The sequence below is a fragment of the Nicotiana tabacum genome, chromosome 5 (assembly GCF_000715075.1).
Source record: "Nicotiana tabacum cultivar K326 chromosome 5, ASM71507v2, whole genome shotgun sequence".
NCBI classification, from domain to species: Eukaryota; Viridiplantae; Streptophyta; class Magnoliopsida; order Solanales; family Solanaceae; genus Nicotiana; species Nicotiana tabacum.
Window position 1 is genome coordinate 37,635,960 of NC_134084.1, and position 15,105 is coordinate 37,651,064.

The following is a 15,105-nucleotide window of genomic DNA, read 5'->3' on the forward strand; positions in this document are numbered from 1 at the left end:
CTAAGGATTATTATAGGCGAGTAAGAATAACGAAAATTACCTTCGGGTGTACGATATATCAAGCTCGCAACTTTACAAGAGCAAGAAGGTCTCCCTAAGTACTACAATGAAAGACTAGCTGAGGAAATAAGGAAGAAGGTTTCCACCTAAGCATAGTGAGCTAAAGAGTAAATTATCCTGTAACAACAGTCTCACTACAATATTGTATACACTCCATAAGAAAGTGGCACCTATCATGGCTAATGAATGGTAAAAAAAGGCCATCAAAGGTGATGTTTGAGATCATATGAGGTACAGGAAATTATAGTATTCGTGGGCAAAATGACAAGCCAAGTATTCATGCAACAAGTGATAGAACGACCAGCAAAAGTAATTGCTTACATTTAAGGACAACTGAGAAGGCATGAAAGGAAATTTATGGTGCTAGCAAGTTAAAGGAAGGTTGCGAGTAGTATAAATATATCGGTGTAGGTCCTAAGGTAAAGTATTGTAGAGCAACAAGGTTTTAGGTTGATAGGAGTAAGGATATGAAAAGGTGAGTGAGAAGGTGACGAGAATATGTATGTCCTCGGGATTAAACCCATCAAAACAAGGGAGCAGATGATTTCCATATGTAATAAAAAGCTCGGTACAGCCTGAATGAACACAGAGGAGTCTGAGACTAGGTGCATTTGGAAGAGATGGAATGCTGCCCTGGCAGTAGAATAAGGGTCTAATTGTTATAGATAAGAGGATGGTGCTTAGGCCTTTGATTGAGTAATGATTTAACGAGAAAGGGATTTCATTAATGCACGGGATTAGAATACCCTCATAAGATGAATCGCGTTGGGATGCAATGAAATACGGTTATTGAAGTATAGTATTATCCCTAGGTGGATCAGGAAAATCACTTCATATTGTCGCGACCCAAATCCCGGTCGTGATGGCGCCCAACACACTACTAGGCAAGCCCAACCATTATTCAACACTTAACCCAATTTATCAAAAATAGCGGAAAGAAATATCAATTAAGCAAGATTAAAGTACTGAAGATTTTAACAAAATACACAATATAATCTCACTAGGACCCGGTGTCACGAATCTGAGCCTCTAGAATACAGAATATCATCCTAATACACGGTATATCCAAAGTCCGATAATGCGGAAATAAAGAGATAGGATAGGAGGGAGAAGATCAATGGCTGCGAACGCCGTGCAGCTACCTCGATACTCCCAGAGGCTGGATCTGCTGATCAACTGGATCTACTGAGCCTGAGACTGCCCTGGATCTGCACACAAGGTGCAGGGAGTAAAGTGAGTACTCCGACCCAGTGAGTAATAAAAGTAACTACAGTCCGAAGATAAGAAAATCCAGTAAATACACAAAGTAAGCTACAATCCGAATATACAGCAACATATGGAACTGAGCAGCTAAACACCAGTATAAATACAAATACATGAATGCAATGCAATGCATATGATGGTACATTCCAGTACCCACTGCGGCGTGCAGCCCGAGCCATCCATATTTATTTATCGTCGACGGCGCTCACTGGGGGTGTATACAAACTCCGGAGGGGTCCCTACAGCCCAAGCGCAATATCTTGGTCAGTCATTGTTACCTGACCGGTCAGCCATTGTTACTTGACCAATTTATATCATACAGTGCCATTTTTACCATTGTTCAAGTATATCATCCAGTGTCATTGTTACCACTATTTCAAGTATATCACACAGTGTCATTGTTACCACTGTTTCAAGTATATCACATAGTGTCATTGTTACCACTGTTTCAAGTATATCACACAGTGTCATTGTTACCACTGTTTCAAGTATATCACACAGTGTCATTGTTACCACTGTTTCAAGTATATCACACAGTGTCATTGTTACCACTGTTTCAAGTCACTTTATAATCAGTCCAGAAAATAATATAATAAGCCCCTTGGGCATTTACAAAATAGAAGTTCCCAGCCCGGAATACATTTAAAAATATCATTTAAGTTTTCAACACTTAGAATTATGGCTGAGTTTGCAAAACAACATTTAAAACCTTGGACTGAAATTAAATGATATGCAAATCATGCTAAGCAGTAATATCAATCCTCGAAGGATTTTACAAATCGGCACAAGGCCCCAAACATGGCATCAAGCCCAGTAATATCAATGAAGTATGTGTATCAATCACCAGTATAGTATAAACATCACACGGGATGGACCAAGTCACAATCCCCAATAGTATCCAACCCCGCACTCGCCATGGAGTGCGTTTCACACCTCAATATAGCGTTACGATGTGAAAGTCCGTGGTTTCAAACCCTCAGAACAACATTTACATCTATTACTCACCTCAAGATGGCCAAAAGTCTACTCCGCGATGCCCTTTCCTTTCGAATCGACCTCCTCGCGCGTCGAATCTTGCCAAAACTACAAGGAATATATTACAATAGGCTAAGGGAATATAACCCAATCGAAAAGACTCGAAAAATATCGAAAATCATGAAATTTGCAAAACCCGAGCCCCGGGCCCGCTTCTCGAAAAATTACGAAAGTCACATCACCGGATTCCTCGTCTCGCCACGAGTCCGTACATATAAACTTTACCAAAATCGGAGTTCATTTGACCCCTCAAATCACCAAATCTTATTTTCAAATCCCTAGGCCTAAATCCTCAATTTTCTACAATTTTCATGCTCAAATCCATACATAATTGATGTACTTAACTCAAAATAGGTGGGGATAACTTACCTTCACATTGATGATGAAAATCCCCTCTTGAAGCTCCCCAAAAATCGTCCATACTTTGAAGAAATGAAGAAAAGTGAGCTAAGTCCGTGTATAAAAGAATCTACCTGTGCTTCGTCGAATTGTACCTTGCACTTGTGCTATACAAGTTGTACATCCTATTAAAATTGTTCCTTGTCGGACACCTTCTGTTTAAACACCCATAACGTCTTGTATAAATATTCAAATGACAAACGGTTTACAGATTTAGACACTACACTCAAAGATATTTAATTTGATAGGTTGTACACCATATAACTCTTTATATATCCCGAGATATGAGCTTCTAAAGTGCATCGTAAATTCTGCCAAAATTGCTCCAGCAGCCCTTTTCGATCCATCGTAACTTTCTGAGATGATGTCCAAATCGCAAATAGTTTAACTTTCCGAAAACTAGAATGTATGAGCTACAACCTTCGTGTTTTGCACTTTTTCTGATTTCTTATAGATTACAAGATATGAGCTTCCAAACTGGACTACTCGCACCTAAAATTTTCTGGGCACAGCAGAATTTTCTGCAATTTTCTGCAATTTTTTCTAAGTCCGAGACACCTCCGAAACACTCCCGATCCCTCGGGGCTCCAAACCAAATATGAACACTGACTCTAAAACAACACACGAACTTGCTCAAGCGATCAAATCGCCAAAATAACATCAAAATCAATGATTTGAGCCTTAAATCCAAGAATTCTTTCAAATTTCATAAACTTTCAAATTTTCCAATTTAAGGCCGAAACCCGTCAAACAACGTCCGTTTGTAACCAAACTTTACAGGAAGCGCTTAACCAACATATATGACCTGTACCGGGCGTCGGAACCAAATACGAGCCCGATACCATTACTTTCTGATCAAATTTCATTTTCCTTAAACATTTTCAGAAAACAATTTCACGAAAAAATTCATTTCTCGGGCCTGAGACCTCGGAATTCGATTCCGGAAACACGTTCAACTCCCATATTTTTCTATGGACCTTTCGAGACCGAAAAATCACAGGTCCGGGTCCGTTTACCAAAAATGTTGACCAAAGTCAACTTTAACAATATTAAATATCAAAATTTTTCAAATTTTTCCCATAATTCATATATTTCAACACAAAGATATTCCGGACACATTCCTAAGTCCCAAATAACCTAACGAAGTTATCCAAATCATAAAATTCACATTTCGAATCCGATATCAAAATTTCCACTTCCGGCCAAATTTTCTCAAAAACCTTCAATTTTCCATCTTTAGCCGAACGACTCCAAAATGACCTACGGACCTCCGAATTCACTTCCGATCGCGCTCCCAAGTCCAGAATCACCATACAGAGCTACTCCCAGTCTCGGAATCCCAAACAGACATCAATAACACTTAATTGCATTTTAAACCAAACCGATGCAATTTCTTCTAAAATGCTATCTTCCACAATAGGCGCCAAAACGCTCCCGGGTTATCCAAAACCCGATCCGGGCATACACCCAAGTCCGAAATCATCATACGAACCTGCTGGAACCTTTGGATCCCAATTCTGAGGTCGTTTACTCAAAATTCCAATCCTAGTTCATTTCTTCAATTTTAAGCTTTCAAAATGAGAATTTCCATTTAGATTTGACTCCAAACTTCCTGAATTTTAATTCTGACCATACACACAAGTCAATATACCTGAGATGAAGCCGCTCATGGCCTCAAACTGCTGAATGACGCGCCGGTGCTCAAAACGACCGGTCGGGTCGTTACAATCTCCCTCACTTAAACATACGTTCGTCCTCGAACATGCTGAGAACTACACTGAAGTAGTCTGAAATCACTTGTTTAACACATCATGCACCTTCCCATGCTACCACTACCCCGTTGAGCACATTAGCTCGATAATTCTGTAGATATACTTATTTATTCAAGCAAATAAGCCATTAGGCCCAATTCCAACATCCTGAATTTCTCTGCCAAGCCTGTTTCCATCATACGACCACCATATCAATCTCCACATGCTGTACCCAAACATGATTGCATAACTTTGCTGAATTCACACTTTGCATCACTTTACTCATAGAACCACAATAACATTCTTTAAACATAATAGTCGAAATTCCACGAATCTGATGCTCCCATTGCATCTCATGATCTACACAGGTCTTGCTCTAGTTTTTTTTTCAACACCGATACGACTGAAGAGATGTGCCGAAATTCACAACCAACTGCTGAATCAACAATTCATTGGATCTACACTCCTGACAAGTTCCATTACCTTGTCCCAAACCAAAGAATGATCTTTGTTCTATAATATACTTCATATAATCAGTTTGCACTGACCCCAAATCTAGTAACCTCGTCTCACCCAGTATGAACTACTCAGGCAATAAGCTACCTCAGACATAATCAAAAATCCCACAAGACGCCACAATGTGCCAGTATGCTATCAATTCGAACGCGATACAAAAGGAAGGCGAACTCTAGAAGGAACTACTCAACTCGCACACTAACATAGACTTCTTCAGAAAACAGGGAAACAGAACACACAAAAGCAAATATGGGCACTAAACTGAACATCACACTTTGCGGCGTGCAACCCGATCCAAACAACATACCCATGGCGGTGTGCCACCCGATCCACATATAGAACCCACATAAGGAGATATACGTCGAGCTGAATAGCTCATCACATCAAAATACCAAATATCGGTCATAAACACACTAAGGTGCATAATATCATTCCCAAGGAAACATATAGCGCTATAGGCTACAAACTCAAGCACAACTGAGGTGCGATACATGATCTAAGTCTCATCCTGCTCATATAACATCACCGCTGAGCGGAACCTCAACACATAAGGAATTTACCAAGCCGTCTCACAACTCATACGGTGCAATATATCTTTACATGAATTAACTGACCACGAAATAAGACCGCGGCTATCCTTCCATAAAGAGCGTATTGCTGAAATAAACACAACTGGCCTGACATAAGGCTCACTTCCACATTTAAATCTATCCACCGACCTCAAGTCGATCCTGATCGTTCCAAGCTAGGCTAATAATCTTTCACAGGTCCATAACCCAATAAACAGAGTGCCCTCCGGGCATAAATTCTCAAATGGATGATATTACCAAAATCCTCATACTTGGTTTAAATTTCTAATTAATCAAGTGACTACATGTCACACTTATACAATATTCCTGTGGGACAAGCTCCTACCATCTTCCGAAATAATTAACGGGTCTGCACATCCAAACCACCGGCTGCACTAACGCTGAAAAGCGATCAAGAATCCCTAACCAGGATGCAAAGCCTTTCTCACAGAACACCGACCTTAGGTGATACTGACGTCAATACCCATCTTACTCAAAACACTGAAACTCATATACTGCTCATCCGAGATCGTGACATCACAGTCATTGACCAAACTGCAACCTTGGTCCTTACTTCAAATTCCATACCACTCACTGCACCTCACGTGCCAATATACGATAGACGCGATTTCCATCACAACTCTGGAACCGCCGATAGGCTAATACTTCATCACATAAGACTTTCCATTTAATTCACTTCAGGAGAACTATAGCAGCATACAGGCGAATCCTCATAATCGTCGAATATGTCAATCTATAAGTAGTTGTCCAAGCCACCATAACACTTTCTGGGATCTGCCTACTCATAATAGGCCCTAACAAAAGAATGCTTCAGAATAACATTAATCACTGCGACCGACAAGCCTCACATGCATAACTCGATCACGCTGAACGAACCGATCACTGACACCAGTATACCAACTCAACTATGGCTAATCAATCTACTTCCTTCCAATTTATCCTTGATTGCCTTAGAAATAATAATATCTCCCTTTAACACCTAACTTATTTCAACCAAACTCACCTCGAGTGACCTTAAATCACGAGACCATGCTGTCTCAAATACCATGACCATTTCATGTCTCTCAAATGCTACACCGCAAGTCAAAACATCATAGAACATTTTGTGTCTTTTTTCATAAGCTGCTTCAAAAGCTTGACTCTTAACCGTACTTATAGACTCAAAATCATTAGGCACCACACTTTACCTCTTAAATTAACTAGGACCGCTATTGAGAGCCACCCAGCTCTGACTTGGCCCCGAATGCAACCAACTCTACTGAATTTTATAACATATGAATACCCTCTCGATAAAGCACCTAGAGGGATCACTTCCCTCGAAGCCTGCACCTATACGAGGCATAAATCATGAATCTTCCCTCAAGTCTGAACATGAGCCAATAAGGCTAACCATAGCATGCATCCAACAATTCATTTACTCAAATTACCACTCATGGTCCTTTTCCGTAGCTGCAATAACCCACCAATACGCCAATAACCAGAATTCACGCAGGTAATAAACCGTGCAATCAGCTAATCAACAGCAAGCTCCCAACTTGGCTCGAAGCCATAGATCACAACACATATACTCTATTGTTGTCGTAATATCATGGTGAGATTAAACTCACTCCATCATAAGCTCGTGAAAACACGAATCATCTGGAATTTTAACTCTTCTGCAATTCTTGCATTTACTCACACAACAGTTAAGCCCACTCTATAGGCGACCAAATTTTTTTTAAGTCCTAAATTTTTCAAAAATTTCGGCAGAGCCTCCTTTGTAATTGGTCCTATCCACCTGCCAGAGAATCACCAAAACCATCCTAACAACACATCCACAACTTGACAAAGCATCACAATGCATATCAATTACATAAATCTAAATTGATACATGGATATGCGTTGCACCTATTTGAATCATAACACATGGAAAATACCCTTCAACCCTCCATTATTGGGCTATTCAACCAAGTAGGAACATATTCTTCCTTTAATATTTTCGACCTTCAAGGTGGTCTCCTTGACTCAACAATTTCGTTATAATACATTTACGGAAGCGATCTCAGCTCCCAGACTTATCTAACTAGGAGACACGAAAAATATTCTTCACGCGCCCATAACTCGGGCTACTCAACAAATCACAATAAGAAACGAATCACTTAACAGTTCATTTACTATCCAGTAGGCTTCTTCACCACTACCAAGTCGTACAAATACACCTCGCAACACTAACATACCCATCACGTGGATATCCAACCGCCATTCCGGCTAACAAGGAAAATAATGAACATATGAGTTCAAAACACTTGCTCACAAAATCAGCACCTCGGTGCTCAAGCCATTGGCAAAGATTTGGCCTCAAGTCCTCCAGACTGGTCTAACTTCAAACTCACAGAGATTACACCTCGCCCCTGGATCGGGGAATCAAAAGCCATTGAGACACATCTGATACTAAGCGCCCGTTGGTGCATACGATCACGCGGAAGGAATATCAAAAGTTTCTTTTCAAGCAGAATCAACGACGCACGATAAGAATTCAAGAATGTGAAGTTTTCCTAAAGGTTCGGCAGCCTCTCGAGGATAAGTACAGACGTCTCCGTACCGATCCGCGAGACTCTACTAAACTGGCTCATGACTCGCAAGACAAAGTAACCTAAGCTCTGATACCAACTTGTCGCGACCCAAATCCCGGTCGTGATGGCGCCCAGCACACTACTAGGCAAGCCCAACCATTATTCAACACTTAACCCAATTTATCAAAAATAGCGGAAAGAAATATCAATTAAGCAAGATTAAAGTACTGAAGATTTTAACAAAATACACAATATAATCTCACTAGGACCCGGTGTCACGAATCTGAGCCTCTAGAATACAGAATATCATCCTAATACACGGTATATCCAAAGTCCGATAATGCGGAAATAAAGAGATAGGATAGGAGGGAGAAAATCAATGGCTGCGAACGTCGTGCAGCTACCTCGATACTCCTAGAGGCTGGATCTGCTGATCAACTGGATCTACTGAGCCTAAGACTGCCCTGGATCTGCACACAAGGTGCAGGGAGTAAAGTGAGTACTCCGACCCAGTGAGTAATAAAAGTAACTACAGTCCGAAGATAAGAAAATCCAGTAAATACACAAAGTAAGCTACAATCCGAATATACAGCAATTTATGGAACTGAGCAGCTAAACACCAGTATAAATACAAATACATGAATGCAATGCAATGCATATGATGGTACATTCCAGTACACACTGCGGCGTGCAGCCCAAGCCATCCATATTTATTTATCGTCGACGGCGCTCACTGGGGGTGTGTACAGACTCCGGAGGGGCTCCTACAGCCCAAGCGCAATATCTTGGTCAGTCATTGTTACCTGACCAATTTATATCATACAGTCCCATTTTTACCACTGTTCAAGTATATCATCCAGTGTCATTGTTACCACTGTTTCAAGTATATCACACAATGTCATTGTTACCACTGTTTCAAGTATATCACACAGTGTCATTGTTACCACTGTTTCAAGTATATCACACAATGTCATTGTTACCACTGTTTCAAGTCACTTTATAATCAGTCCAGAAAATAATATAATAAGCCCCTTGGGCATTTACAAAATAGAAGTTCCCAACCCGGAATACATTTAAAAATATCATTTAAGTTTTCAACACTTAGAATTATGGCTGAGTTTGCAAAACAACATTTAAAACCTTAGACTGAAATTAAATGATATGCAAATCATGCTAAGCAGTAATATCAATCCTCGAAGGATTTTACAAATCGGCACAAGGCCCCAAACATGGCATCAAGCCCAGTAATATCAATGAAGTATGTGTATCAATCACCAATATAGTATAAACATCACACGGGATGGACCAAGTCACAATCCCCAATAGTATTCGACCCCGCACTCGCCATGGAGTGCGTTTCACGCCTCAATATAGCGTTACGATGTGAAAGTCCGGGGTTTCAAACCCTCAGAACAGCATTTACATCTATTACTCACCTCAAGATGGCCAAAAGTCTACTCCGCGATGCCCTTTCCTTTCGAATCGACCTCCTCGCGCGTCGAATCTTGCCAAAACCACAAGGAATATATTACAATAGGCTAAGGGAATATAACCCAATCGAAAAGACTCGAAAAATATCGAAAATCATGAAATTTGCAAAACCCGAGCCCCGGACCCGCTTCTCGAAAAATTACGAAAGTCACATCACCGGATTCCTCGTTTCGCCACGAGTCTGTACATATAAACTTTACCAAAATCGGAGTTCATTTGACCCCTCAAATCACCAAATCTTATTTTCAAATCCCTAGGCCTAAATCCTCAATTTTTCTACAATTTTCATGCTCAAATCCATACATAATTGATGTACTTAACTCAAAATAGGTGGGGATAACTTACCTTCACATTGATGATGAAAATCCCTTCTTGAAGCTCCCCAAAAATCGTCCATACTTTGAAGAAATGAAGAAAAGTGAGCTAAGTCCGTGTATAAAAGAATCTACCTGTGCTTCGTCGAGTTGTACCTTGCACTTGTGCTATACAAGTTGTACATCCTATTAAAATTGTTCCTTGTCGGACGCCTTCTGTTTAAACACCCATAACGTCTTGTATAAATATCCAAATGACAAACGGTTTACAGATTTAGAAACTGCACTCAAAAATCTTTAATTTGATAGGTTGTACACCATATAACTCTTTATATATCCCGAGATATGAGCTTCTAAAGTGCATCGTAAATTCTGTCGAAATTGCTCCAGCAGCCCTTTTCGATCCATCGTAACTTTCTGAGATGATATCCAAATCGCGAATAGTTTAACTTCCCCAAAACTAGAATGTATGGGCTACAACTTTCGTGTTTTGCACTTTTTCGGATTTCTTATAGATTACAAGATATGAGCTTCCAAACTGGACTACTCGCACCTAAAATTTTCAGGGCACAGCAGAATTTTCTGCAATTTTCTACAATTTTTTCTAAGTCCGAAATCACTCCGAGACACCTCCGAAACACTCCCGAGCCCTCGGGGCTCCAAACCAAATATGAACACTGACTCTAAAACATCACACGAACTTGCTCGAGCGATCAAATCGCCAAAATAACATCAAAATCAATGATTTGAGCCTTAAATCCAAGAATTCTTTCAAATTTCATAAACTTTCAAATTTTCCAATTTAAGGCCGAAAACCGTCAAACAACGTCTGTTTGTAACCAAACTTTACAGGAAGCGCTTAACCAACATATATGACCTGTGCCGGGTGTCGGAACCAAAATACGAGCCCGATTCCATTATTTCTGATCAAATTTCATTTTCATTTTCCTTAAACATTTTCAGAAAACAATTTCACGAAAAAATTCATTTCTCGGGTCTGAGACCTCGGAATTCGATTCCGGAAACATTTTCAACTCCCATATTTTTCTATGGACCTTTCGAGACCGAAAAATCACGGGTCCGGGTCTGTTTACCAAAAATGTTGACCAAAGTCAACTTTAACAATATTAAATATCAAAAATTTTCAAATTTTTCCCATAATTCATATATTTCAACAAAAAGATATTCCGGACACATTCCTAAGTCCCAAATAACCTAACGAAGCTATCCAAACCATAAAATTTGCATTTCGAATCCGATATCAAAATTTCCACTTCCGGCCAAATTTTCTCAAAAACCTTCAATTTTCCATCTTTAGCCGAACGGCTCCAAAATGACCTACAGACCTCCGAATTCACTTCCGATCGCGCTCCCAAGTCCAGAATCACCATACGGAGCTACTCCCAGTCTCGGAATCCCAAACGGACATCAATAACACTAAATTGCATTTTAAACCAAACTGATGCAATTTCTTCTAAAATGCTATCTTCCACAATAGGCGCCAAAATGCTCCCAGGTTATCCAAAACCCGATCCGGGCATACGCCCAAGTCCGAAATCATCATACGAACCTGCTGGAACCTTCGGATCCCAATTCCGAGGTCGTTTACTCAAAATTCCAATCCTAGTTCATTTCTTCAATTTTAAGCTTTCAAAATGAGAATTTCCATTTAGATTTGACTCCAAACTTCCTGAATTTTAATTCTGACCATACACACAAGTCAATATACCCGAGATGAAGCCGCTCATGGCCTCAAACTACTGAATGACGCACCGGAGCTCAAAACAACCGGTCGGGTCGTTACACATATGTTCCCCGATAAGATGTGAGCCCTAGTGACAGTGTATTACGTGAGAGGTTGCAAGTTATCAGTGATAGATTATAGATCAACATTAAGGTGAATAAACAATAGATGGGTACAAGTTCCAAAGTTCGAGATGAGATTTGTTTGTTATTCTTAGATGAATAATAATGAGGAAGCACTAAAGGACTTAGATTTATACATATAGGATAAGCAGCGAGAGAGTAACCTGGAGTTGGGTAGCAAACCTCGGTAATAATAAATCGAAGTAAGTTTTATGGTATAGTATAACCTACTTAGATGTAGTAAATCCATAAGGATAGATATACAAGGCTATGAAACAAGAGATAGAAATAGTCTTAAGTTTGATAAAGTACCAAGCGAAAGACATCAGTACACCTATAGATGCCTAGAGGGACAGCTTGTCATAATTCTATATATGTTCATAAAGTGAGGCTTAGAGATTGGCTAAAAGATGAAGGAAAAAGAGAAGACGAGTCGTTAGGCGCTCATACAAGGACACAGTCGTACATACTGCATGACATAAGGTATCAAATGTTAAGATGTTGGAAGAATTCCAACCATATGTCATGGTGTGACAAAGAGGCCTAAAAGGGGGGAATGCCCAAGCATTTGGATTTATTCACAAAACAGTTGCTTAGATGGAAAGATGAGCATTAAAGTATTCGTAAGATCCATAGTTTATGAAACTGATAAGCGCATCAGTCAACATTCGAGGACGAATGTTCCAAAGGGGGGAATGATGATACACCCCAAGTTTTCATACGTGAGAGTACGTCGTAAGTCATTGATGTAAGCTCGGAAATGAGATTATATTTGGAAGAAAATAAAGTAAGTTAATCATGTTACCTTGGAGGTTACAAATATTTAAGATCATGAATAACGAGAACCAAAAGGGTTGGAAATCTTAGAAGCTAAACCAATTGAAGAAAATAAGTTTCGTCAAAAGTCGACAAGTTTGGAATGTTATAACATGTACTTTGGGGTGAGACTAGGGTTCTTACATGATAAGGAGGTTATTCTATGAGTTATTTTAGTCGTATGATATTCATTTTCTACATTTTGAAGGCAAGCAAGTTGTGGAACAAGAGTTGGCAAAGGTCATCACAAGTTACATTCATAAATTTGCTGAAATTTAGGTCAAATGTATCTGAGAATTTCTCCAAATATACTTGGAATCATGGGGTGTTCTACCTACCAAATTGAAGATCTACGAATCTAGTTTCTAACGCATTAAACCGTTTGTCAATACGACATCGGAGTAGAGAGATATCCGTATTTTCGCGAGACCGCGCAAGCAGCTCCCAATGGGACCCACTTAGGCGGTGGTTGACCTACTTCAATTTATAAACGATTTGGATGCCTATATTTGCTCATTTTTCAACTAATATTCGTCTCCAAACTTCTCCTAACCCTCCTAAACATATACCACAAGGGTTTGAAGTGATTCCAAAGTGATTACACCATATTTCAACATCAAAACTTAGTTCTAATGAAGAACAACACCTCTTTGAGGTTATGTTGTCATTGAGGATTGTTGTGGACAGTATTTGGATGAAATTCCAAGTTGTTGCTGCTGTCTAAGGTGAGTATAACAGCCTACTAATTGTGCTTAAGCTTGCTTGTATGTTGGTTAAGTTGTTAGGATGATAAACTACAAGATAATACTTGGATTAGCTTAAGTCACTTCTATGGTGTTGTATTGCTATTAAGGGTTGTTGTAAAATAAATATAACTTGGATTTTGACTTGAAGTTACTGTAGGAGGTATGTATATTGTGTTCATGATTGTGCCTAAGGTTATCTTGATATTGATTAAGTTAAATGGATGGGCTAGACATGAACTAGTGAATAAAGTTGCTAGTTGGGGATAGTTGAAGTTGTGGATTATTTTCGTTGTTATAAATATATGGTATAAGGCTAGAATCATTGATTAATGACTTCATTATCAAGTTAATGATACTTTTATGTTGAAGTAAGAAGTCTATAAGGATTGATAAGGGGTATACGGATTCCAATCGGAGCTTGCCGCTCGTCGTAATGTAGTTGTGACTTGTTGTTGTTATATGATGTCTTGATATTGATAATTATGTATTGATGGATTGCTCTGGTCATTGTTGTTTGTATATGGTATTGGAGGAGGCCCTTGTTACAAGGGAGATGCTCCCAAAATTTACGTAAACGAGCTACTAGCTTAAGTTATAGACTTAGCCTTTGCTCAGCACTGATTTTGAATCTCCTTATACTATGATAGATTGAGTTGACTTGTTTGAAGAGTTGCTTGAAAGTGACTAAGGACACAACGGGTTTAAGGTATGTTAAGGCACTTTCTTCTTTCTTTTGGCATTATCTAAAATGAAATGAACATAAACGATACGTTATTTCATAATGACTCTACTCCTAGCAACTAAGGTTGTCCATGTTGTTCTTTCCTTATAAAATTATTCTAAACAAGTGTGTATGATCCTTAAATCCTACCAAGGTTCATATTGATGGTAGGGATGTCCATAATGCTCTTAAGTCACTCCAAAAGGTTTAGAATGTGATTCCATGAGTCAAGCATGCATTATGTATATATATCTATTTTACTCTACTGAGCCGCGCTATAGTCGGCCGGGTACGGCACATATTGTGCAACCACTGATCAGTTGAGTTTTACCGAGCTCCACGTGGCCGGGTACGATTCTACCGAACCTTATGATGGTCGGGTACGCTTTTATCAAGTCCTCTTTGAGGCCGGGTACGATATGATGATGATGATGCCCACAGAGGCGAATGTTTTTAAAAAAATTATGTATATATATGTATTATGCATTTCATATCATAGCCCCTAGAGGCACTCAAATGTTACAGGTTGTATATCCTCTATCTCTCTCTTTACATTACTGTTCTTGTTTATGCTTTCCTGCCTAACATACTCGGTACTTTATTCGTACTGACGTCCCTTTTGCCTGGGGACGCTGCGTTTTATTCCCGCAGGTCCCGATTGATAGGTTGACAGTCCTCCTAGTAGGCTATCAGCTCAGCGAAGGTGTTGGTGCACTCCACTTGCTCTGGAGTTGCCTATTTGGTCAGTATGCTTTGGATATGTATTGATTGGTATGGCGGGACCCTGTCCCGACCTTTATGATTTTATGTACTCTTAGAGGCTTGTAGACAGATGTCAGGTGTATGGATAATCATATGGCCTTGTCGGCCTATGTTTCGAGTTTACTAATGGTCATGTCGGCCTTATAGGCCCGTATGTCACATATATTAGTTTGTATATCATGTTGGGTCTTCATATGTTGAGTATTCCCTTATGTTTTATTCT

The 15,105-nt window shown here is 39.6% G+C and overlaps 1 long non-coding RNA gene across 1 annotated transcript; it reads right to left on the minus strand.

The window, feature by feature from the left end:
• Positions 1-988: 988 nt before the first annotated feature.
• On the minus strand, positions 989-2,779 carry LOC142180599 (uncharacterized). The gene is made up of 3 exons (XR_012709205.1): positions 2,728-2,779; positions 2,329-2,396; positions 989-1,268 (listed from the first exon to the last, which is right to left on the minus strand). It is a non-coding gene; the product is annotated as an uncharacterized LOC142180599 (long non-coding RNA).
• Between the last annotated feature and the right edge of the window lie 12,326 nt (positions 2,780-15,105).